This window comes from Pinus tabuliformis, chromosome 2_2 (genome assembly GCF_031772625.1).
Source record: "Pinus tabuliformis cultivar Carrire ecotype Pingquan chromosome 2_2, CPIR1, whole genome shotgun sequence".
Classification (NCBI taxonomy): Eukaryota; Viridiplantae; Streptophyta; class Pinopsida; order Pinales; family Pinaceae; genus Pinus; species Pinus tabuliformis.
In genome coordinates, this window is record NC_142300.1 from 567,860,369 (window position 1) to 567,886,045 (window position 25,677).

Sequence of the window (25,677 nt, forward strand, 5' to 3'; positions counted from 1 at the left end):
TTGGTGGGCTGATAGAATCAACATAAAGAGATCAGTTGGTACCACTCCTTTTCCACTGGTCTATGGTGTAGATGAAACGTTCGCAGTTTCCCTTAGGATACCACTTATGAAGTACTTCTAGGAATTAGGAAAGGAATCAAATTATTTTCAAAGAAGGATCAATAAGTTGATATAGGTGCAAGAAAATAGAGGAAAAGTGTATGAATAGTCTCAAAATTTCCAAGGAAACATCAAAAAGGTATTTGACAAAAAGACTAAGGAAGATGATTTCAAATTCTAGGACACATTTCTAAAATGGGATACATGTATTAAAGATAAAGGAAAACATGGGAAGTTCAACAATATTTGGAAGGGTCCATATCAAATTGTAGCTTTACATGGAAAGAATAGCTTTATGTTGCAAGATGTAAAGGGAGAGTTACTGCCTAGAGTTCCAGTCAATGGGAGGTTTCTAAAGCATTACATTTCTTGAAAGACAACATTTCACTTTTATATATATATATATATATATATATATATATATATATATATATATATATATATATATATATATATATATGCATGTTATTTGAAAATTTGCAAGTTTGGATAAAATTTTTGAAGGAATTGAAGCCTTGGGAGAAGGCCCTAAGATTCTGATAATGGTTGTCAGAGAATAAAAATTGCGTTACTTTATTTATTTTATTTCTAGTTCCAAAAGAGTTTGTAAATGAATAGGTTTGAAAAAATGATTTTATTATAAAAAATAGAGTCGATCAAAGTATCTCTTTAATAAAATATATTGTAACAAAAAAGATTCTGGTCTATGGGGTTCTTGTTGCCATCTATGATCGAAAACATCCTTGTGGAGCTAGTTTTTATCACAATTTCATTCACCAATTTTAAAACGATGATAGTTTTAGTGTTAGCAATGATCTGTAAAAATATTTTTTTTTAGAGCACTAATAGCTTTAGTGTCAACACCGATTTGTAATAAAACAAGGTTAAATTACTGATAGATAGAATATCAGCATTATTGGAAAATTTAAAAATTAAATTGCTCTGGCATTTAGAATAATGACGCATAGGTGTAAAAATGGTCAGTAAATTTCAAACAGTTTAAGTATCAACGCCATGTAAAATTAATTTTTTTTGTCTTATGTCCAAATAATGCAATGTAGGGAACACGTCAACAAATTAATGAAAATATGTCAAGCAAGTGCTGATTAATCAGGTGGTGATATGACATGATGGATGTTGGGATCTGCCGGAGTGGTGATGTTCGCTTAAAAGGTCATGATTGCACAATGAGAGTTTTTGTAATCGTCCGTCAGTTTATTTATATGATTTTTTGGTTTCGACGTTATGGAATAATTTGCTTCAATTGGTAAAAGAAGTATGACATATGGTGAACTTTTTATATGTTTTACGCCAAGAGAAACTAAGTTGTTAATGTCCTAGAGGTTTAGGATCAAATCCCTCTCCTAGTTTTGGTGTTGATGTTTGATGGTCAAAGCTATGGGAAGGGGCAGAAAATTACCCAAAGGAGAATCCAAAGCACCCGACCTACCTGAAATCTATCCTAAAATTTAGCAAAATTTTCAAGGAGTAGCTCTTATCTCGCTATACAGGTTATCATGATGAAGTTTTTAGATCTTTCAAGGAGGGTTTCAAGGGTCAACAAGTTAGTGTTGGTGGGATTTTGTTTCTTGCATCAAGGATATAATTACAAAAGTCACTGGCCTACCTACAAATGGAGAAAGATCCTTCAAGAGCCTTTTTTTAGCTAGAATTTATGTACAATTTTTATTAAAATGTGAGTTTATGGAGAGAATCTGGAATTCAGGGGTTTAGAGGTCCTAGTTGAAGGATGAATGGCACTATCTCCTGCAGATTATTCAATCTTACTTTACGTATGAAGGATGCTACAATCGGGTGAATCTATACCATTTTCGCTTCCTAGCTCATATAGCAGGTTAGTTAAGGATGAATACTCCTTATTTTCTATTAAAAAATTTGAAGCATATGTCTACTAGGGTTAGGAAAATACCAAATACATCTACCCATTTCATCTATCATAAAGCTCTAATTAAAATATTAATTGAAAGCCAATTGAGGAAAATGGGGAGGATTTGGGAACATTGTTTTTATTTTGGGGAGGTTTTGAGCTTCAAACTGTAAAACCAAAAGGGGTAGAAAGAAGGGAAGAAAAAATAAAGTTAAGCAACCCCAAGACCTAGAACATGGGACTTCATCTGTGTAGACACGGAGTAAAAAACAAATAGAACCAATTCCTCTATTAGTTCTTGAATTACCCAAGGTAGGTACTAGAAGGAGTGATATGATAAGAAAATAAAGGATGCCCTGTCTCCCACTATACGCCTACCCACAAAAACAAAAGTTAACAAATAAACAGAGAAAGGCAAGGGAAAAATGATTGAGCTCGAGATAGAGAAAACACAAGTTCAAAAAGAACCCACCATAGTAGAGATGTTCAAAGTTGGGAAGAAACCATGCACAAGGTCATAGAACAAGCTGAGATTAAACATCAAACTAAAGCAGAACCTTGAGTTGGAAAAAGAAGTCATAGATGTAGACAAAACCCCATAGAAAGATTTAATCATAAATATAGAGGAGTCCACAAGTTCAAATAAAACCAAGAAGATGAAAGGCTCAATAAAATGGGTTGCTACATAGGCCCAAGGGACTAAGAGACAAAGGAAAACTAATGTTGACATCCTACTAGAAGCAACTACCACACTCAGCTAGTTGGTTTATGACAGCACAATTTTGATTGCTAATTTCCCTGGTGGAATTTTGACTAAAGGCTAATAATAATTTTTTTTTTCAGAATTTTCATTGTTAAACGATGATGAGTGCTTACAATTTCAGTGTTAGCACAATTTTGTAGTTGATTTCTATAAAGTGTTGATGACCAACCTGTCAACAATCTTGGTTCTTATTTGGTTTTGAAAGAGTATCAGTGAATTGGTCAGTGCTAGAAATAAAAATATCCTAAAAGGAGGAGTAGCATAACCGATGCCATTTTAGCATGGGGATGAGGCACAAATTCTAGAAAATCAGGCATAATATCAGTCAACAGTTTTGACCATGATTTCTAGCCACTATTTTAGCAAACTATTAATCTTTAGATACAAATATTTCTGAGTTTATGTAGTAGATTCATGTATTTGATTTACACTCTTTTTATTTAGCGATTTGTAATTAAGTATGTATGAGAAACTTGTTTTTTAATTTGTAATTTTTTCTATAAAGACAGGCTCTTAAGAATGAATAAGGCTTGGTTTTTTATCAGGGGAATTATTGTGCATTGTATATTTATGAAATTTTAATGAAGGAAGCCTGATTCTACAATAGAGATTCTTGTGTTGGGAAATTTGGATATGTGTTCTCTTGTTTCTGTTTTCCTTTCTACATTGTCATATGTATTCTATTCTATGACTGATAAGAGTGAATGAACATAATTCATATGTATTATCCTTTGTTTATGTTTTTAGTCATCTATATCTTTCAGACTTATGTTTTGTAGAATTCATTCTTGCGATGCTCTTATAAGTATATTTTTACCCTCATATTCTTCATTCCATCACATCAATTTAAAATCTTGAAGTATCTTAGCTACCCCGCGTCTGTGAGTATTTTGGTTTCTTTTCTTGTTAAACCAAATATCTGACTCCATGCCCAATGGAATTCTATCAAACCCTACCACATATTTGAAAGCCTTGTTACAACAGATCTAGTCATTTTGACTAAGTTATAGAAGGGTCCCAATTCAAAATTGAAAGGGATAGATTTCAATTCAAAAGTGGTTAGAGATTACCTTAGAGTTTTTCCCCACTTCTAGGTTTTTCTCTAAGAGATAACACAATCATTCATGGGATATGCATGAAAGTGCGTCGGCTCTAAGAGCTTCATATATTAAGTGAAAGTACCAATATACACGATTATAACACTGCAACACTAGTCCAAATAGTAGAACATTAAGTCATCACTTTCTCCTCCAAAGAATCATCTTCTCTCCTATGCCAAGCTAGAGAATACAAATTGAAAATTCCTTTTCTTGATCTATGTGGATACATATATAAAAATGAGGTGACTCTCCACCTCCTTTGTGACTCTTGACCTTCCCTCGCGACTCTTGATCTCTCATGTGACTTTTCAAATTCCGACATGACCTTTGAGCTTCTACATGACTTTAGGACTTTCTAGTGAGTTTTGACATTCCATGTGGGACCCTTGGCCTTACACACATTTTACATTTTCTCATCCTTCAGAAATAAAATATTACATTCCACAAATTGTGGAAAAATATATTAACAACATATGACTCTTTTTTGACACTTTGGGAAGCCATGACCTAGTCACAATAACATAAGATTTCATAGTGCATAATGGCCAAGCTCTTCTCTTTGTTGTTGTTCTCAACTCTTCATGATTGATCTGCAAGGTACTTCATCTTTATCCTTCAAACGATCTAATAATAGTATTACATATTTTCATGTCATCTCGATCCATCCATCTGTCATGGTCTAAGGAACCTCTATTCTTGCATGATAGTATCTTTGTGAATTTTCTCCACAATTGTCCTTCTCATAGCCTCGACTTGCTGACTATTTTGAAAGCATCTTTTCATGGTACAATGATATCACCTAAAAATAAATTCACTCATGACAAGACAACATCAATCCCATAATCTCTTATTCTATCTGTATTTTCTCTTTCAACATATTGGCTGGGATGGGACAATGTGAAAGGGTTTGAGGCAAAGGGCCTATGGATTGCATAGTTAAGCACTATAGGGACCCATACATGTGCAATATGTCCACTAGAATTACACAATGCGAAATAAGGGTACATGTCTTCAATGGTATGCACAATGGGCAAGTCTAGGAGACAAGGATGATGAGCTTATTGACTAAGGACGTGGAGTGCATAGTTCTCAGGGAAGAGGAGGCAGGGATTACATAGCTGAGATTTAAAAGGACTAAGGGATGACGCCACTGTCCAATGGAACTGTACAATTGCACAGTTGAGGTAAGGAAGGGCAAGGAAATTGTGTAGTGATGGGTTTCAATCAATAGGAGTGGCAAGGCTAGGAGCTGTAGTTCCACAGTGTGGTGATTGAGGAGAAGACTCCATGGATTGTGCAGTTGAGCTCAGTGGTAATCTAGAGATGGACCTACTATCCATTATAATTTCAAAATGCATAGTACGATGCTCACTTGGTGAAGGGATTGCATAGTTGGTTGGTGCAAGAAGGAGAAAATTAGGTCACTATACCTTGAGGGTGCTCACTCCATCATGAAGAGGAGAGAGCCTTTGTATTGCACAATTTTTCATTTGAAGGGTCTCTAGATGACTCACTTCCCACTGGAACTACACCATGTGCATTGGAGGCAAGTAGGAGTCAATCTTGGGTACAGTGAGCAAGTGTTAGAAAGAGTATTGAGATATTGTGCTTTAGGATTGTGCAATGTACTTCTGAAGTAGGTTTTCCTTAGGATGGAATAATGTGAATTTGTAGGAGGGAAGGGTGTCATTACTTTTGGATAAGAATGCATAATGCACTCACCATTTCATTGGTATTTTAGGTGTCTAGGATGTTTGGACAAGGAAATCTCCAAAATTGGCTAAGTGTGGGATCAATGGAACATGGGAGAAGAAAACATGCAAAAAACATTTGAAACAATGACTTCACACATGTACACTATCAAGCATAAGCCAAGATAAATCAAAGTACTCAAAATCAACATGCATAACTGGAAACTACAATAAAGTGACACTTATTTCTAAGTGCGACAGTTGAAACGTATGTTTGTGACACTTAGAATACCAATTGAAACACAGTTGTCAACTACAACCAGAAAGTGAACGAAACCATGGGAAAGTATCTAGCACATTTCCCTACAATAGATAGGATCATCTAATTTAAAATAAAGCATGATAAATGCCTCTAGGTGGTGCTCTTAAGATTTGTGAAAACAAGTGAAAGAAACAGATGCCAACATAAAGAAAACACAAGAAACACGTGTAATAATGAAAGCATGAAAAAGAAAAAGAAAAAAAAAGTGACACTTGTGGAAGTGAAAGCAAGCAAAAATGACATCCATGAAAGTGGAAGCGACACTCATGTAAAAAAAGGTATGCAAATGTGACAGTTGAGAAAACTCACCCGAATGATAGTACAATTGCAATTGAGAAAGGGAGAATGCTCCTTATCCTCAAACTATACAAAGATCAAAAGTGAAAGATGATTTTGAAAATACCTCTAAGTTAGATTATTTATACCCAAATAGTAGACTAGAGTGAGGTGGCTGCCAATAGGAGGCATGACAACACTGACTAGAAGAATTGCACCCTCACTGTCAACAAGAATTTCACATTGATTATGCATAAGGAATGCGCAGTCATTGTCCCTAAGAACTGCATAGTTACTATCCTTAGGGACTACGTGATTTGAAAAAAAAATTCCCAAGGTCTTCCAGTAAGGATTGTGTAGTTACTATCACTAAGGAGTGCGTAGGCACTATTTCCAAAGATTGCACAATGCCTGTCCGCAAGGGTAGAAAATGACTTTTAAACGTGCTAAAAATAGGGTTCTTCTGAATGCATCAAAGGCTAAGCATGTGTAAGTTTTGGGACGGGGTCCCCTGAGTCAAGTTTTGTTAAAATATTATAAGTCTCCTCATTTCAAGGAGCGAAGCGTACAACGTGCAGGTCAATAGGAATCAAGGGGTTTTATGAAGGTAAAAACCCCTTGCATTTTGGCTTTGTTTTGAGATCCACCCATGGTCTACAGACCATGGTATTGATATATAAAAGAGTATATAAAAGGGTGTCTTAGCAAGTCTAAGAAAATGAATAACTGAAAAAAATCGGATTTTGATATGTTCTGAGTTTATACGATCTTTCTGTGTTTTGACGAAGGGGAAGGCTCACGTAGCTGAGTGCACGGAGACCTTGGTAAGTCCGTCGCTAAGTGCGTGGGCCCCAACAGATGTGTGCGTAGGATATGGGAAATCTATATAAGGAAGATCTGAAGTAATAAAGAATACTTGAAGCAATTCTGTGTCTAATTTTATACACAGCAGGTTTTGGGATTCCCCGTAGTAGGTTTTGGGGCTTAAAGCCTGAGTTTTGGTCAATGTAATGTAAATTCTCAGCAAAGTACAGACGCAGAGCGCGAAACATGAGTAATAGGGGTTTCCAACCCAAGAATTGTAAAATAATGTAAACTTTTGTCAGCCTACCCATAGTCCACAGACCATGGGATTGTATAAATAGAGCGAGGCTCTAAGTGTAAAGTTAGTTTTTGGGCAAGTAAGAAAGTAATAGATAGATGCGAAGGCATGGTTAGAGGATAGAAGTGGAACTGAAGTGTATTGGGTCATAGTAGTAGGAAGAGGCTCTACAGCTGAGTGTGCAAAGGCCTAGTAGAGTCCACAACTGAGTGCGTGGACCCCTGCAGCTGAGTGCGCAGGGCGGAGTTGGGTCTGTATTGAACTGAACTTGAAAAGGATTATTAATAAAGATAAGTTGGATTCAACATATTGTGCATCTATTTCGTGGATCTGTATTTTGATGTTATGTGTTAATTGTATCTATTTATTTATATGTGCACACTTGGTAAACATTGATATGAATGCTTATGTATGAAAATCCTCTAAGTAATTAGCAAACATAACCTAAGTAAGAAGATTTGGGTAATTAATACTGGTCGCGCTGCAGCTAGAGCTGCGTGAAGGATACAAAGGTTCGTTGGTGCGCATAGCCTAGTAAGCACGAAGGTTGAATTGTGTACCAATCACCACATATCAAACATCCCCAGGGTGAGACCTCAGTTCGCGCTCCGCGAACTGTTGCCGAAAGGGCTAGTAGTACCAGGATTTGCTTGGCTAAATCACTTCCAAACCTGGGTCAGGCCCCATTAAGCCAACAAATGGTTATGTTGCTAGGACTGGGATCTACATAAGGGATGTCTGATGTCATGCCACTGGAACCTAATAAAGAAGGAAATTGAAGAGTGGTTGGATAAGAAGATTCACGAGTTTGCAGCATTGGAAAACAGAACTCCGCAAGTATCTGAGAAAAGGTGGCTGGATCGCTATGTGTATACAGAAATCCACAAGATTTTATTTTCATACTTTTCATCTGATTTATATGAGTGGATCACTAGGTTAGCTGACAGTCAGGGGAGGTGTAGGCTCGACCAACTGATGGTGTGGACTCCGGAGCTAGTGTGTAGACTAGAATCCTCAGAGGATAAGATAGCGCGAGTTGTGGACCATTGGCTCAACCGAATAATAGGAGGATTTATCACTAAGTTCACAGTGGACATGACCGTCAGTTACAGCGAGGCAGAACAACATTTTCTCAAGGGACCGCGAGGTAAGTATATTAAATTTTTGAATACCTAGATTAAGATGCTCTTATGTGAAAAGTAGGTTATGCGAATAAATTAATGTTTGGGACTATGTGGAGCAGAAGAATCTACAAAAGCAGAAGCAGTAAAGAACTAGAAAATAGTCCCTTAATTTCACCCTCATGGGAGAGCGAGGAGTAGCTCGCGAAAGTTTCTCTAAGAAGCGAGGTCAGTTTGATAACACAGTAGATTCCGCAGCTACCTCCACCCATCCCACCACCCGCTTCACCTCCCTCCCCTCCATCCCTGCCCACTCCACCTCCACCACCTCCATAATTCAGTATGGCGAGCGTGATCAAACTACCGGTATTTAGAGGAGTAGGGAATGAGGATCTGGACCAATTCTGGTTCATGGTAAGAGCAGTATGGGAAGCACAAGGTGTCATGGATGACAATATTAAGAAGGCTACATTGGTGAGCACAGGATCACGCATTAACATGGTACATCAAGCACTCTAACGACCACCCAAACGCGGGGATAACAGAGATCTAGAATGTGTTGAACAGAGAATCTAGTAGGCCTAAATCAGAGACGCAGTCAATCATCGAGTTTAAATAGATCACAATGCTTCTAGGAGAGACTCCCTGGGATCTGGACCAAAGGCTGAAGAGTAAGATCTATGAAGCCAATATGATGTTAACAGATGCACAACATCACGCATGGTTTGTAGCATCTCTGACACCACACTTGAGGATAGTGCTGTCATAGCAAAAAAATTCTACCTAGGCTGAAGCATTGGAGATGGTGATGAGGTTGAATGAGACCCCGATACAAGACCCTGGGTTGGGAGCTCAACAAATCCACGCGCAGCTACATAATCTATGCCTTGAAATGCAAAGTTTGAAGTAGGATAGGGCACTACGGCTAGAGGCGTGTGAGGAAGTATGGTGCATAAAATGAAAAGGCCAGGGCCATGACAAGGATCACTGTCCAGTGTTTGTGAACTACTTGGCAGGAGGGGAGCCAAGTCCGTTGAGACCAGAGGCACAGGTAGGGCTGAGTGCGACACCCGCATTATGGTGCGCGATCTGTTAGATAGGACAAAAACACACGATAGATAATTTTCATTTGTTGCAAAAATATACACAGACTCCGCAACAGATGTTTTGTAATTTCTGTAGGTTGGAAGGCCACGATGAGCGCACTTGTTGCATCTACAAGTTAATGATGGATCAAACCCCAGCCCATAGAATGCAGACAGAAACGCGAGCCCTCAACCGAGCTGGGGGGATGGCGCGCGCTGGATTTCAGGGACAAGGTCGCGGACGAGGAGGAATGGGACCAGGAAGGGGCAGCGGACAGTTAATTTGTTACAATTGCAGAGGACCAGGGCACTATGCCTGCGATTGTACCAACCCAATGAGGATATCTTTTTCGTACTGTGCTCAGTTTGATCATGAAACAATAGATTGCCCTACGTTGATCACATAGATGTGCGAAAAAGGGGTATTCCAGCCTCCTCTGACTCAGAATATACAAATGATGAGGTCTGAACTGCGCAAAGAAGACCCAAATGTGAACATGATGCTCAGAAGCGGTGCAACCATGGGGGAGGATAAGGGGAAGCAACCTGAGGAAGATACATGGGTTCGCAAGGCTCCTGCAAAGGAACCTGAGTTTGACTTAGAACACGTAAAGGAGACGTTCATGGAAGCTAAGAAGAGCTTCACGGAGGCCTCCACTTCAGGTAGTAAGGATCAACTAGAGCCAGGGATGGATCCTTCTATGCTTACTACCTTTCTGGAGACATGCATGAAACTGCTGCACAACAACAAGGCAATTAAGGGACTACAGGAGCTGATCACTAGGTGCATGGGGTCAGGAGAACCATGCGTAGTCTAGAAATTGGGAAAGCATGCCTTGCATACTGGAAGGGAGATGAGATTGACTGCGCAGATTGGTGAGTATGAAATGGATCAGGTAATCCTAGATTTGGGTTCGGACGCGAATGTGTTACCGAAGAAAACATGGGAATGCATGGGAAGGCCCACGTTATAGTGGTCCCCTATTCAATTACGAATGGCGAACCAACAGAAGATTTTTCCCATGGGGAGGTTGCAAGAGGTAACAACTGATATTGAAGGCGTAAGCACACAGATGGATTTTGAAGTGATAAAGATTGTCGATGACAACAATCCCTATCCCGCACTGTTAGGAATCGACTAGGCCACTGATATGAATGGATTCATCAATCTAAAGAAGCGCAAAATGATCTTTGAGAAAAATTCGCTACTTGTAGTAGTCCCACTGGACCCAGCCAAAGGAGCACGCTACACTGAACCAGTGTGCGACGATGAAAGCGACGATGAGCTAGATTGTATTTACAAGATAAATGCGCGAGACCAGGATTGGGTGAATCTGATTGTAGATGGGAAAATCTCGTGGGAGTATGAAATCTCTTGCACTTTAGATTCAGACGAAGAAGTAGAGTGCTGGAAGAAAGTGACAACGCTGAATTGCAACATGATGGTTAGATCACTGCATTGCGTGACAACAGAGGCATGAGAGCTACTGACATGTGATGGACTGACAGTGGTGGATGAATTCCTGAGAAAATTTGAAAGCGCAGTACTAGAACAGTAGCGGTTTGATGCGTTGAAATCGGCATTTTGCGCAACACCTGTACGATGGTGGGGTACCCATCAAGGAAATTTTGACGACTAGAATGGATGTAGAAGGATGATGTGCCTATGGCTTGGAAGCCCCCAGTTTTGAATGAGAGTTGGGAAACCAGGACGAAGTAGCTTGTGTGCCCACCTATGTCGATGGGTACAGACGTGCGGTGTGCAGTCCCCACAAACACACTCCAAACTAAGAATCGAAAATTGGAACACGACGCAGCAACAAGAAAAGTCATGTGCCCCATAGAGGTTCCATGTAGAAGTATTCAAGAAGGTAGGCGGAATCCTAAACAAGGTCCATCAGGCGAGCCGAACTGATTGGCACCTGTGCGTACGAACAATCCGATGAGCGTATAGGGCCATGTATAAAAACCTGAGCGCGAAATGATTTCGAAGCCGACGAGAAGAGTCGAGGCCATAGTTGTGGAGGAAAGGAATCCTCACGCAATAGCTTCCACAATTGGGACAGTATGCGAGGACCAGGATGAAGGAATTATGTAGCCATGTGAGGACGAACATATGCAAATTAAGAAAGCCATTCGGTGAGGGAACCTTAAGCTTCATGAACTCGAAGAAGATTAGGTACGATTGAGGCAGAAAAGCATGTTAATGGACGCAGAAATCAAAAAATTGGAAATCGAAATTGCGCAAGCGTGTCACGTCGATAGAATGACAGGACAAGATATGGGCAGCCATACCACTACATTAAAATATTGTCACCGACAATTTGTGGCTCTACTACCATGGCTGTGACCACACCTTACCAAACAGGGTAACCAGAGGAGCACACCGCATAAGGAGGAATACGTAGTGATTACTGTCGCAAGGGTAATTGAGGGGTACTCGGGGACTGGGTTGAAAGGTGAATTGATGCCTCACACAGGTGGTGTGACCACCTGAATATCTGTAGGAAGCACAATCTCAGCGCTCCAAGCAGTTGAAAGAGAGCGCGGGACTATAAAAGAGTCTTTATGGGAGCTGCACGATAAGGAGGTTGCATGCAGGATCAGTATGTCACTTGGGCCGCGTCCGTGCATAGGGGGTTGTGTTGCCGTGTGGGTAGGTTGGGAAGTGACCGTTGGTGTCACTATTCATGACGATTGATTCAAATTAAGGCAAAAAGGAGCGGCCGGTGGGCAATTAAGACACGAATTATGAGCTAGATTTTGGACGATATGCCGCCAAGAAGGCATTGATGGCTCATAAGTGGGGGGAATGGTTGAATTCAAATTCAAATGATACTATAAAATTCCTGGGCTAGCCTTAAGGCAACACTTGGTTGTGTGAGAATTGAGCAGTGAGTGCTGCAGACTCTTACCACCTTTGACTATAGACATGATGACTACTGCTAGAACAAGAGTTTGATTTGCCGAAGATACCGTGGAGCCCCATATGACCCATGAGGAGCCTGGAGAGGTGGAAATTATGCCAGAAGTTCCAAAATCACCACGAACGTTGCAGCCACAGAAAGATAAGAAAACTATGGGGCCAATCTGTGTATCCCCAAGAAACCCACGGTTTGGCAAATTGTCAATGGCAGAGAAGGGAAAAGTCATCACCATTGAAACAGACGAGGAGGAGGAAGACTTGCAAGCTCTAATCACTCAAATTGAGGCGCAAGATAATGAGGCAGAGGATGTCTCACAAATGCCTTCCGTGACAAAGTTACCTCTGTACGTCCCCCCATGGAAGGGGAAAGCCAAGATACCGAAGGACCTGGAGGCCACGAAGAGTGCGCTCCAGACCCCGCTCCTCCCTGATGGTATAAGGTTTGAAGGTCTGCCATTGGGATGAATACCTAACATGATTTTCGAGGATTGGGACCTCACAAATAGCAAGAAATTCCCACACCTGGCCGCAGAGAAGTTAATAATGCAGAAATGGTTTCACGGTGTGGAGAAGGTTGGGTTACTCCATATGTGATGGATACCCCACTACCACCATGTGCCCATCACCATTTTCATCATCAGGCAGCGACTGTGCCTGGTGCATGATGGGAATCTCTGGCTGGAGGAGCCTATTGCCATCACGGCCGACCTAATTCACGGAATTTCTCGACTGCCATTCAAAGGACACGACCCAACGGCCATAGTAGGGAAAAGCAGTGACTTGGCCCTCGTAGAAGCCATGAAGGCAAAATATAAACTAGAGAAGAAAAAGAAAGGGTATGCAATAGAAAGCATTAAGGACAAAGGGGTGCACATAGGCACCCAACTGCTGGCCAGCAAGCTACTGAGGAAATGCCGCACCGACAAAGTACCAGTGTCTATGATTGCATTGGTAGAGCAGTGTGCAGAGGGGGTCTAGTTCAACTAGGCACAGTTCCTTTGCGACGAGTTTTTGATGAACTGCAGGGAGGCCCAAGAGTAGGGTAAGACCTTCCACTATGCATGGTTGCTATTATCTATCCTATTGGTTGCAGGAGATCTACTAGAAGACAGCCAGTTTCCCACTATTGAGGGTGATCTGCTCGAAGCCGCGAGGTACACCTCGCTTTGGGCTACAAAAGACGTGAAGAGGATTCGCGAGATGAAAGTGATCTGGGTGTTCGTGGAGGCAAGCATCTGAATGTGGATCGACCAATGACCACGCCTCTCTCTTATGGTTCATAACAGCTTGCAAAGCGTGACAGAGTTCAAGGCGAATATGCATAATTTGTATATCTGGGCACACAAGGATCTAGCACATAAATGGGTGAAGCTTCCGTTCATCATAACAGATGATGCGATCTTCGCAGTAATGGAGTCATGGCCTCCGAAGTGGCACACCCCAGATGTGGCAGAAATGGAGAAGGATGCAACCCAGCAGAGAAAGAAGGACACTGAGCTGCACATTGCACAATTGGCTAAAAAGAGGCGCCAGGAACAAGAAGCAGCCACACAACAGAAGGCAGCTGATGCAGCAGCAGCGACGCAGATGGTAGAAACCACAACAGCACCAACCAGAGAGCCTAAGGAGGGCTAGGAGATGTCCACGGGGCAGCAGACTGGGGAAGTGGACAGGGCAGAAGAATGCACGGACCCCGGTTCCGCATCGATCCAACTCAAGTGGTTGCGCGACCTTGAGAAAACAGCACCCAGGAAGAAGGTAAAAGCGACAAAGACGTCCATCGACTTGTTCACACACACAGAAGGTGATCTGTTTGACATTAGTGAAACGATCTGCGAGGTCATGAAGGACACGCTCTTGGAACTGAGGATTGAGCAGAACACTATGTTGGGGGCACTCAGCATGCAGTTACAAGTCTTACAGGTACAACCCCCCCAAACAAGTATAATGGCTGAGGACATCGCAACAAGAACCACTGAGGCTGAACAGACACTGCGTGCCCGTATGGACAACCCTTTTGTATTGCCCGAAGGCGCGCTAGCAGCAGCAAGCGAGGGTGACTAGGCTGTAATGAGCAGCATCAAAGTCGTCGGCTTGAACTTGGCCACCCTGCCATGTGAAATTCTGTACCAACTACAGGATGGGGTCATTGCAGAGCTTTGCTCTCGGGAAGGCCGCGTGATCCAGGTCCCGAACGAGTAGAAAACCAACATGGACCAGCTCAACCTTCAACGTGATGAGTTGGTTGCATAGGATCGCAGACTAGAGCAAGTGATAGAGGATGCATGCAGGAGTGTCCCAGAGTTGGCCGTACCAATAGCAGAGCGGGTCCATAGATTGGCGGCTGGAGTCCGTGAGGCCAGGGAAGAAATGACAAAGGTTTAGTTAGAGCTGAACCTGCAGATCACCGAGCTGCGATTGAAGGCATAGCCCTCCATGCCCCCCAAAGTCAGAGAGTAGCACGCCCGTACTATCCAGATGGGGTTGGAGCAAATTGGCCAGGAAACACAGGATTGCACCGGGATGTTGGAGAAACCACTAACCATGCTTACGCACCTGAAGGAAGACTCGAATCCACAACACCTGGAAACTGAGGCATGCGAGTTGCAGTAGGAGTACAACAGTGTCTAGGGCACCATGCAGACGATTGTCCTTACTCAACGACTCGCCAGACTACAGCAGCCAAGGCCACTGAAGGACCAATTAGATGCTGCGCGCCAAAAAGAAGCCCTGCTTAAAGCATGCATACAAACATGGATTGATGAAGCATTCAAAATTAAAGCTAACATTGAAGGGAAGCTAGCACAGATGCAGGAACTTTATATGGTTGGACAGAAATGTGACCTTGCTCATGAAGGTTCAGAGCTACTTGTGCAACAAGTACAGCAGACAGCTGAACAGTGTGCTACAGACACCCAAGTTGCACAAGACCTGCTAGATGAGCTTTGCGCAAAGATCGCCGCACCAGCAGAGTGACTCGGGACAAGTCACAATGATTGTGTTGGGGGCCTATTGGGCATGGGATCCCCCACAGTAGGTTTTTGGGCTTAAAGCCCGAGTTTTGGTCAATGTAATGTAAATACTCCACGAAGTACAAATGCAGAGCACGAAAGATGAGTCATAAGGTTGTCCGCCCTAAGAATTGTAAAATATTGTAAAGTTGTGTCGGCCTACCCACAGTCCGCGGACCATGAGATTGTATAAATAGAGTGAGGCTCTAAGTGTAAAGTTAGTTTTTGGGAAAGTAAGAAGGTAATAGACAGATGTGAAGGCATGGTTAGAGGATAAAAGTGGAACTAAAGTGTATTGGGTCGTAGTAGTAGGAAGAGGCTCTGCTGCTAAGTGCACAGAGGCCTAGTAGAGTCCACAGCTGAGTGTATGAACCCCTGCAGCTGAGTGCGCAAGGAAAACTCGGGTCTATATTGAACTGAACTTGAAAAGGACTATTAATAAAGAATTCGATTTGGCATATTGTGCATCTATTTTAGGGATCTGTATTTTGATGTTATGTGTTAATTGTATCTATTTATTTATATGCGCGCACTTGGTAAACATTGATATGAATGCTTATGTATCAAAATCCTCTAAGTAAGTAGCAAACAGAACCTAAGTAAGAAGATTTGGGTAATTAACACTGGTCGCGCTACGGCTAGAGCTATGCGAAGGACGCAAAAGGCTCACTGGTGCTCGTAGCCTAGTAAGCGCGAAGGTTGAATCACGTACCAATCACCACATATCAGACATCCCCAGGGTGCAGAAACTTGGTTCTAGAACCCTCCCATACTACTTTGGGTGAGACCTCAATCCGCGCTCCACGGACTGTTGCCGAAAGGGCCGATAGTACCGGGATTTGCTTGTCTAAATCACTTCCAAACCTGGGTCAGGCCCCATTAGGCCAACACTTAACATAATGGGATTTTGATATGTACTGAGTTTATACGATCTTTCTATGTTTTGGAAAAGGGGAAGGCTGTTGTAGATGAGTGCGTGAAGACCTTAGTGAGTCCACAGCTGAGTGTGTGGGCCCCTGCAGATGTGTGCGTGGGATATGGGAAATCTATATAGGGAAGATTTGAAGTAATAAAGAATACTTGAAGCAATTTTGTGTCTAATTTTATACATGTGTACTTTATGTATTTATGTGCACTTGAATGATAGTTATATGTATTTTCTCTTAAGAACTCTGCGAAGATCGAGATCTACTGTCATATGTTAATTTATGCATTATTAGACGTTTACACTAAGTTTTTTAGCTCCGTTTAACTAGAAATCACTTAAATTTAAAAATTTCATGAATAAGGGTTTGTGAAGGTAAGATCATACATGAAACTGAAGAAAACACCTTAACCCCACATCACATAGCATTTTGGATACAGAAGCCTAGTTCTAGCATCCCTGAATACTGCCCTAGGTGAGATTGTAGCCTACGCTATGTGGGTTGTTGCCGAAAGGGCTAATAATGTAGGGCTTTGCTGGTTAGTGCAACTAACTTTGAACCTGGGTCCAAGCCCCCTCAAGCTAAAAAATGGTTTTGTTGTTGGGACCGAGATCTATCTGAGGGATGTGTGATGTGGCATAAGTGAATACCAAGTAAGAAGGAAATCGAGAAGTGGATAGATTGGAAGTTGCACGATTTTGCAACCCAGGAAAATAGGAATCCAAGCTTCTCAAAAGAAAAGTGGTTACAAAGGTATCTCTACATAGAAGTACGCAAATTTTTCTTTTCATAGTTCCCTTGCAAACATGAGTGGCTATCCAAATTAGCAGATAGCGAACCTACTTGGAAGCACGACGATCCTATAGTGTGGACTCCATAATTAATAAAACGTCTTGAAGGATCTGATTATAAGGTTGCAAGTGTTGTTGATTACTGGATTCATAGCATTTTGGAAGGTTTCGTGACTAAATTTGTAATAGATATATCAATGTCTTATAGTGAAGCTGAACGAAGATTCTTTAAAGGTCCAAGAGGTAAGTACCTAAAATCACTAAAAACATGGATTTAAATGCTTTTATGTAAAAAGGGGATTATGCCTTTACGTTAAGGTTTAAGAGGGGTCTAACTAGATCTACGTGAAGTGGAAAACAATTCAGACTAGATCTAGACAAATTTGTCAGAAGTGAATATAGTCCCTTATTGGGAGAGTTAAAAGTGAAGAAGGATGAAGTAGCCCTAGTACGCCTAGAGGTGCGGTGCAAAAATTAGATCAGGGTACTTTGGGAATTCCACATCCAACCACTCCACCTCCACCTTTTCCCTTGCCTCATACACCTACACCTACACCTCCACCTCCACCTCCAACTCCAACTCAGCTGTTCAATATGGAAAATACAATGAAAATGCATGTATTCATGGGTCAGGGATCAGAGGATCTCGAACAATTTTGGTTCGTCACAGAGGCTGTTTAGAAAATGTAGTAGATCAAAGATGATGAAATGAAGAAAGCACAACTAGTTATAATGCTACAGGATAGAGCGCTTACCTGGTACATCAGATACAACACAACTCATCTGGCTCCTTCATTGGCTAACACAAAGGACGCGTTGAATGCAGAATTTAGAAAGTCAAATTCAGAAGCTCAATGTGTGACCGAGATCAAGGACATCAAGCAAATGGTTAATGAGTCTGTGTGGGATATAGATCAATGACTAAAGTGCTTACTGAGTCAAGCTAACCTTCATATTTTAGATGAACAACGTAGGGACAAGTATATAGATTCGCTATTACCTCACTTAAGATAGTCGTTATCTGACAAGAAGATTGGGTCTCAGGTCGAAGCATTGGAAATCACAATGAAACTAGAAGCCTCACTAATCCAAGATATGGATGTAGGAGTTCAACAGATCTAGACGTAGCTAGCAAGCCTGCATGTGGAGTTGCAGGATCTGAAGAAGGGAAAGCATTAGGGGAATTTTTAGGTCTAAAATGGGCCTCCTAAGAAAAATGTACAATCAAAATAAACTTTACAAGAAAAAATAGGATTCAAAATGATTATGTCAACCATGGGGGATGACTCACCATTTTTGGAGTAAAAAAGTAAAAATATTAAAAAATAATAAAATAATAAAACTACTTTTTCAACTTATCTCCCTAAGGTTTTACTCAAATTTCGAGCAGGATAACTCTTTGGATTCAAAACTTAATTCGTCATCGAAGGAGTACCCATGTTTCATACTTTCGATAGACCCTTCTACACGAAAAATGAGAAATACATGAAAAAACATGATTGCAATAACATTTTTCATGTATTTCTCATTTTTCGTGTAGTAGGGTCTATCGAAAGTATGCAATATGGGTACTCCTTAGATGAGGAATCAACTTTTGCATCCAACAAGTGTTTCCACTCGAAATTTGAGTAAACCCATAGGGAGATAAGTTGAAAATATGAGTTCAAAAATAACTTTTTTCTTTTTTCCCTCTAAAATTTGATGATGTAATCTAATCTTAATTTATTATTTCCACTCTTATTTTATAATTTTCTTAGGAGGCCCATTTTAGACTTCGAAATTCCCCTAATGAAGGTTAAGGCAGAGATACATTTTGAAGTTTGGTGCACAAAATGCCAGGCCAAAGGTCATCATAAGGATCAATGCCTTGTATTCCAAGATTATATAGCTGCAGGAGGTCCTAACCCGCTAAAGCCAGAATCTTCCATAGGATCAAGCTCCGGTGCAAGTACCTGATGCAACATCTACCAAGTATCAGGAAAGCATTTGATATATAATTGTTCCCTATTACAGACATTTATACAGTCTCCAAATCAACCCTTTTGTAACTTTTGTAAATGAATTGGTCATGATGAGAGGAATTGTAGAAGCTATGAACTAATGATGGATAGAAGTCTATTGTATAGAATGTAGGTTGAAAATCGTGCCTAGAATGACCAAGGCTCACCTACAACTCACAGAGGATTCCAAGGATAGGGAAGAGGACGAGGAGGAGCTGGAAGAAGTCGAGGCCAGATTATTTGTTACAACTGCGAAGAACCAGGACACTTTTCATGCGACTGTCAGAATCCAACGCACCCTTCATGTCAGTACTATTGTCAGTTTGATCATGTTATAGAAGATTTCCGTATCTTCATAGTGAAGATGAAGGAGAAGAAGAACAAGTAGCTGACGCAGAATATTCAAATGATGAGATCTGAGTCACACGAAGACGATCCCAGTATCAACATAGTCATGTGAAGCAGTTTAACCACTAGTGAAGACAAGGTCGAAGGAAAACAATTGGAATCAGGCTCATGGTTCTGAAAATCTGGTGAGAATAATGTTGGGTTTGATTTACATAAAGGAAAAGAGACATTCATGGATAAAAGAAAGAGTTTGATGGGTTCAGGTGTTACGTCCCTATAATACTAGTGATTCCCCCATTACTATTGTCATTGTATCCCTTATTATTTTTTTTGTGCCCCTACTGTCCCCATATTGTTATTATTGTGCCCCATAGAAGCCCACTATTATTATTGTTGTGCCCTTATATTATTATTGTTATGTCGACTTTGATTATATTGTGACCCCTTAGACTCCTATATATAGAAAAGAGGTTTTTTCATTTGTATCATCTAAGAATTATTCATTTGTGTAATTTAAAGGAGGTTTCCCCCTTGAAGAGGCTGATTTCTAAGGCGTTGATCTTTATTTTCTATCTTTTTTTGAGCTGGTTTCATAACACCAGGTGCTTCTACATCTCAGAACCAGATGTCGATAGTCTCACGAAAGGAGAAACCTGAAGATGCTACTGCAACACAACATTCAAATCCCACAGTGTTAAAATAGTTTATGCCGACTTGCATGAAGTTATTACGGGATCAAAAGGTAGTAGAAGGACTGTAAGAACTAATAGATAACTATGTCAGCATGGATAAGTTGTTACCAGGACAGCGTGCAGTCAATAAGGTGAACCAAAGCAAGAAGAGAACTGGTAGGGAGATGCGGTTGACAGCACAAATTGGTGATTTCAAAATGGATTAGGTAATCCTAGACTTGGGCTCTGATGCTAACGTACTACCAAAGAAAACTTGGGAACGTATGGGAAAGCCTAAGTTACAGTGGTCACCAATTCAGCTGCACATGGTGAATCAACAAAAGATAATTCCAATGGGGCACCTGCATGGAGTAACTGTAGATATTGAAGGAGCAAGAGCAGTGGCTGATTTCAAAGTTATTGAGATCATCGATGATAGTAATCCATACCCAATGCTGCTCGAGATTGATTGGGCCTTTCACATGAATGCAATCATTAACTTAAAGAAGCGAAGCATGGTATTTGAAAAAAATGAAATTCGAGTTGTTGTCATGTTGGATCCAGCTGAAGGTGTGCGATACACAGAACCGAACCATGACTATTATGAAGATGGAGACATTGATAACATCTATAAGTTAACTACATGAAATGAAGATTGGATCAATCCCACTACGAATGGAAGGATCAACTGGGAGAAGGACAATTCCTGCTAATTAGATTCAAACGAAGAGTTATAAAACTAGCAGAATTGGTTGCATGAGGTCTCTACGTTGAGATGTAATCAACTTACAACTTTGCTACACTATGTATCTACTGAGGTACATAAGTTACCCTATTATGACAGTTGGGTGATGTAAATATATTTCTTGACCATTTTGAAAGGGATGTACTCGAGGAACATTAGTTCTAGGCCTTAGATCTAGCATTAAGAACTATGCCTCCAAGATGGTGGGGTATGCACAGGGATAATTTTGTTGACTGGAAGGAATATCATATAATGATGCGATTAAGATTTAGCTACGTGAACACCTAACTCACTGAAAAATACACTAGGAAGAATGATCCACACGAACATCTAGTGTGGTGGACTAAGACATGGGATGAGATACCTTAGGTTGAGTGGGTGCATATATTTATTCTCATACCTTGGATGTTATCCCAAAGAACTGGTATTTAGAGACTGAGCTGCGACATGGGACGCTGATTGGGATGAGATGAAAGAAATTTTCTTGCTAACGTTCAGTTTTGAAGATGGGTTTGAATGCATTGATGAAGCGCTTCAGGAAATTAAAGAAACAATCTTTCAAACACCCATCGAACCTATCACGTGGGTACAACCTGACTAGAGTATGCAACTACAACATGCTTTAGAATGTTACAATGTTAAAACAAAAGAAGCTGATGAGGATCCACAGAATATTAATATCCTTGAATCAGAGGGACAACGCGAAGTTGGTGGACCTAATGCGGAGATCCCTGATATTTTGCAACCAATGCGCACAAAATAGGTAAACATTGGTTCAAAAGCAGAACCAAAATTTGCGAACATTGGTGATTATTGGGATGAAGATATAGTGGATAAGGTAGCTGAATTATTACATGAATATAAGGATTTATTTCCAACTAAGTTCTCTAACTTCAAGGGGATAGTAGGAGATTTGGGGATGATGAAGATCAATTTAAAACCTGATGTGAAGCTAGTTAAGTAGTGCCCATATCGGTTGAATCCCAAATACAAGGAAAAGGTACAAGAGGAACTTGATAAAATGCTTGCGACTAGAATAATTGAGCCTAAACAAGAATCCCAATGGGTCAGTTGTATGGTGGTCCAAGAGAACAAAACGAAAGGTGATATCAGGATCTAAGTAGATCTGTGGAAGTTGAACGATGCATGTGTGCATGATCCATTCCCTACACCATTTATAGATGAAGTTCTCGAGAATGTTGGCAGATAGGAAGCTTATTCATTTATGAATGGATTCTCGGTATACCACCAAATTAAGATTGTGCTAGAGGATAGAAATAAGACCACCTTCGCTACAAAATGGGGGTTGTTCCAATACACAACCATGCCTTTCAAACTCAAAAATGCTCCTGCAATTTTCTCAAGGGTGGTTGTCGCAGCATTCAAGGAATTCATTCATAAGTTTTTGGAAGTCTACTTCAATGATTGGATAGTGTTTGGGTTGGTCAAAAAGCATGTCTCTAGTCTGCTTCTGATGTTGGATACATGTAGGAAGTATCAGATCTTCTTTGACTTGAAGAAATGCATTTTTTATGTACCTTATAGAATATTGTTAGGACATGTTGTCTGTAAGAACGAATTTATGGTAGACCCTACTAAGATTATCGTAATTATCAATCTAGAGACCCCTAGGAATGTGAAGTAGCTATACGCGACATTAGGTCATATTGGGTACTATAGCAAGTTTATTAAGGCATACGCGCAGATCACTACGCCCATGGAGAAGTTTTTAAAGAAGGATGCTACATTTTTTTGGGATCATGATTGTCAAAAGAACTTGGATACTCTGAAGGAGAATATGGCTACGACACCAATCCTAGTATTCCCAGATTGGAAGAAGGAATTTCATGTGATGTGGATGCATCTATATAGCATTGGGAGTCGTCTTAACACAAACAGGGGCACGAGATATTGATCACCCAATTGCCTTCACCAGTCAGAAACTATCTAAGTCCGATAAGAACTACTCAACTAGAAAGTGTGAAGGATTGGCCATGCTTTATGCACTACAGAAGTTCAGGCATTATCTACTAGGTGCACACTTTAAGATGTACACATACCATTTTTCTTTGAAGTACATGGTCAATAAGCCTATGTTGTTGGGGAGGGGTGGGGGGATCTATAGATGGTTGCTCCTTTTATAAGAATATGATTTTGAAATAATAGTGAATCTTGGGATATTGAATATTTGACCAGACCACCTTTCTTGGATCGAAACTGGCAAAGAGCCTACAAATATTAAGGAAGGATTCCCTAACACACAACTCTTTGCTATCAAGATTGTGGATGAGCATTTTGCATACATTATTCAATTTTTATATACTCACGTAGCTCCTAAAGGTTATATGATGCAGTAGAAGAAGGAATTAGTTTTCAGGGCTGCATATTTTTCTGTTATTGTTGGACAATTATACAAGATAGGGTCATATGAAGTTCTACACCGATATGTACTTGAATATGAATGAAATATTATTCTAGCTAAATAACATGGTGGTGCCCATGGAGGACACTATGCAGGTAAGGCTACTGTGCGGAAGATCCTATGAGCAGGATCATGGTGGCCGACATTACATAAAGATTCCATGGAATATTGAGTACGTGTGACATGTGTCAAAGGATGGGAGACCATCGTGAAGGGATGAACTTCCATTAAATCCACAGGTCACATTACAAGAATTTGATAAATGGGAAATTGACTTTGTTGGACCTATCCAGCCACTGGGAAAGAAGACAAGAACACATTATATTATCAGTACGAAGGAGTACTTAACTAGGTGGGTCGAGGCACAACATTTGAAGGATTGCAAGGCGGACACTACTGTGAGGTTCATATTCGAGTTTATTCTATCAAGGTTTAGATGCCCGAAGATTCTGATGAGTGATAGAGGGTCACACCTCCTGAATGAGAAAATCACATCTCTAACCGAAGAGTTCCAGATATACCATCAGAAGAGTATGCCATATCACCCTCAGGAAAATGGCACTATCGAATCTTTCAACAAGATCTTGGAGAATGCCCTCACAAAGGTCTACAATGTTAATAGGAATGATTGGGATGTGGGCATACTAGCGGTTCTATGGGAATATAGGACTACTTGTAATAAATTGACCATAAAAACATCCTTTCGACTGGTTTACAGACAAGAAGCAGTAATGTCAATGGAATACATAGTGCCCAACCTAAGGATTGCAACAATAACCGAGATACAATATCGCAACATCGTGGAGGAATGCCTAACACAGTTGTTGCATTAGAGGAAGACAACTTTTTGGCTGGCTTTCATCAGCTAGTACAAAAATCTAGAGAAGAGGCATGGCACGATCATCACTTTAAGCAGTACACCTTCAAAAATGGCGATTTGGTCTTAATGTATGATAAAAATCTTACCAAATTTCCGGGGAAGTTTCAAATGCACTCGCTAGGACCGTATGTAATTAAGGACATTTCAGATGGTGGTGCAGTTCATCTCACGAAGATGAATGGGGAAGTATTTATTGGTAGGATTAATGGGAGTAGGTTTAAGGTTTATAGGGATGATCCTGCCCCTGCGCAATGACTACATGGTCATAGGAAAGTCTTAGTGCTTTCAGAAGTTGAAAGAAGGCGCAGGACTATAAACTACCATGCCAAGGAAAAAATTTAACAAAGGAAGTTTGCAAAATGTTTTGAAATATCATGTGGAGGGAAACTGCGATGAGGTAGCTGCACCACAAGGAGGATTGTCACACAGCCTACCCAAAAAGTGATTGTTGGAACAACTATAGTTGATTTTATAGCACTTTTTCCATTAAAAGGAGCGGGGGTAATCCATTTAAGGCACAAATTTGGGAAAATATCCCACTAAAATCGTATTTATGAGCAATATTTATGGGGGAACAGACAGTTTGAATTCAAATCGGGTTATAAATATCGCACCCCACTCCACACTTGGACACTTTGCTTCTCGAGAAATTTCTATGTGTTGTTGTGCTTAAGAGCTGAGTGTGTTGATGCATGTCTCATTACCTGAGTTATGCAGAAGTTGAGAAAGAGTTATTGACGAAAGCATTAGGAAACATCATGACTACTAAACTGCTAGTCCCCGCTACAACACCCAAGTTGTCGAGGCTAAAGCCTACTACCTTAGCGGTAGGAGAGAAAAAGTAGAAAAGCCACAATAGCCCCTGGTTTGGCAATGACCTTGGAAGATCCAAACTGAGCAAAGGAAGAATAGTAGAATGGATAAAAACAAGCAGCCTATGGAGCCTCAAGGCTTGGACGAAGAAGAGATGAATGTGGCGATTGAGGATATTGATGGAGAAGGCGCAGAGCCAATTTCTCGGTTGTCGCCATATATACCACCATGGATGTCGACCGCCAAAGTAACTAAGGACCTCGACTCTATAAAATTCAAGGTCTTCACGCCATTGCTACTAGAGGAAGTACGGATAAAAACAAGCAACCTATGGAGCCTCAAGGCTTGGACGCAGAAGAGATGAATGTGGCGATTGAGGATATCGATGGAGAAGGCGCAGAGCCAATTTCTCGGTTGTCGCCATATATACCACCATGGATGTCGACCGCCAAAGTAACTAAGGACCTCGACTCTATAAAATTCAAGGTATTCACGCCATTGCTACTGGAGGAAGTACCTATTGAGGGTGTCATGTTGGCTCAGGTTATATATCTAAAGATGGAAGATTGGGATTTGGGCGACCATGAGAAATTTCCATAGCTAGAACCCAACAAGTACTTGAAGATGGTATACTATGAGGAGGCGGTTGTTACAAGACTTGAACCAATGAAGTGGGTAGCTGATATTGAGCTTGCAG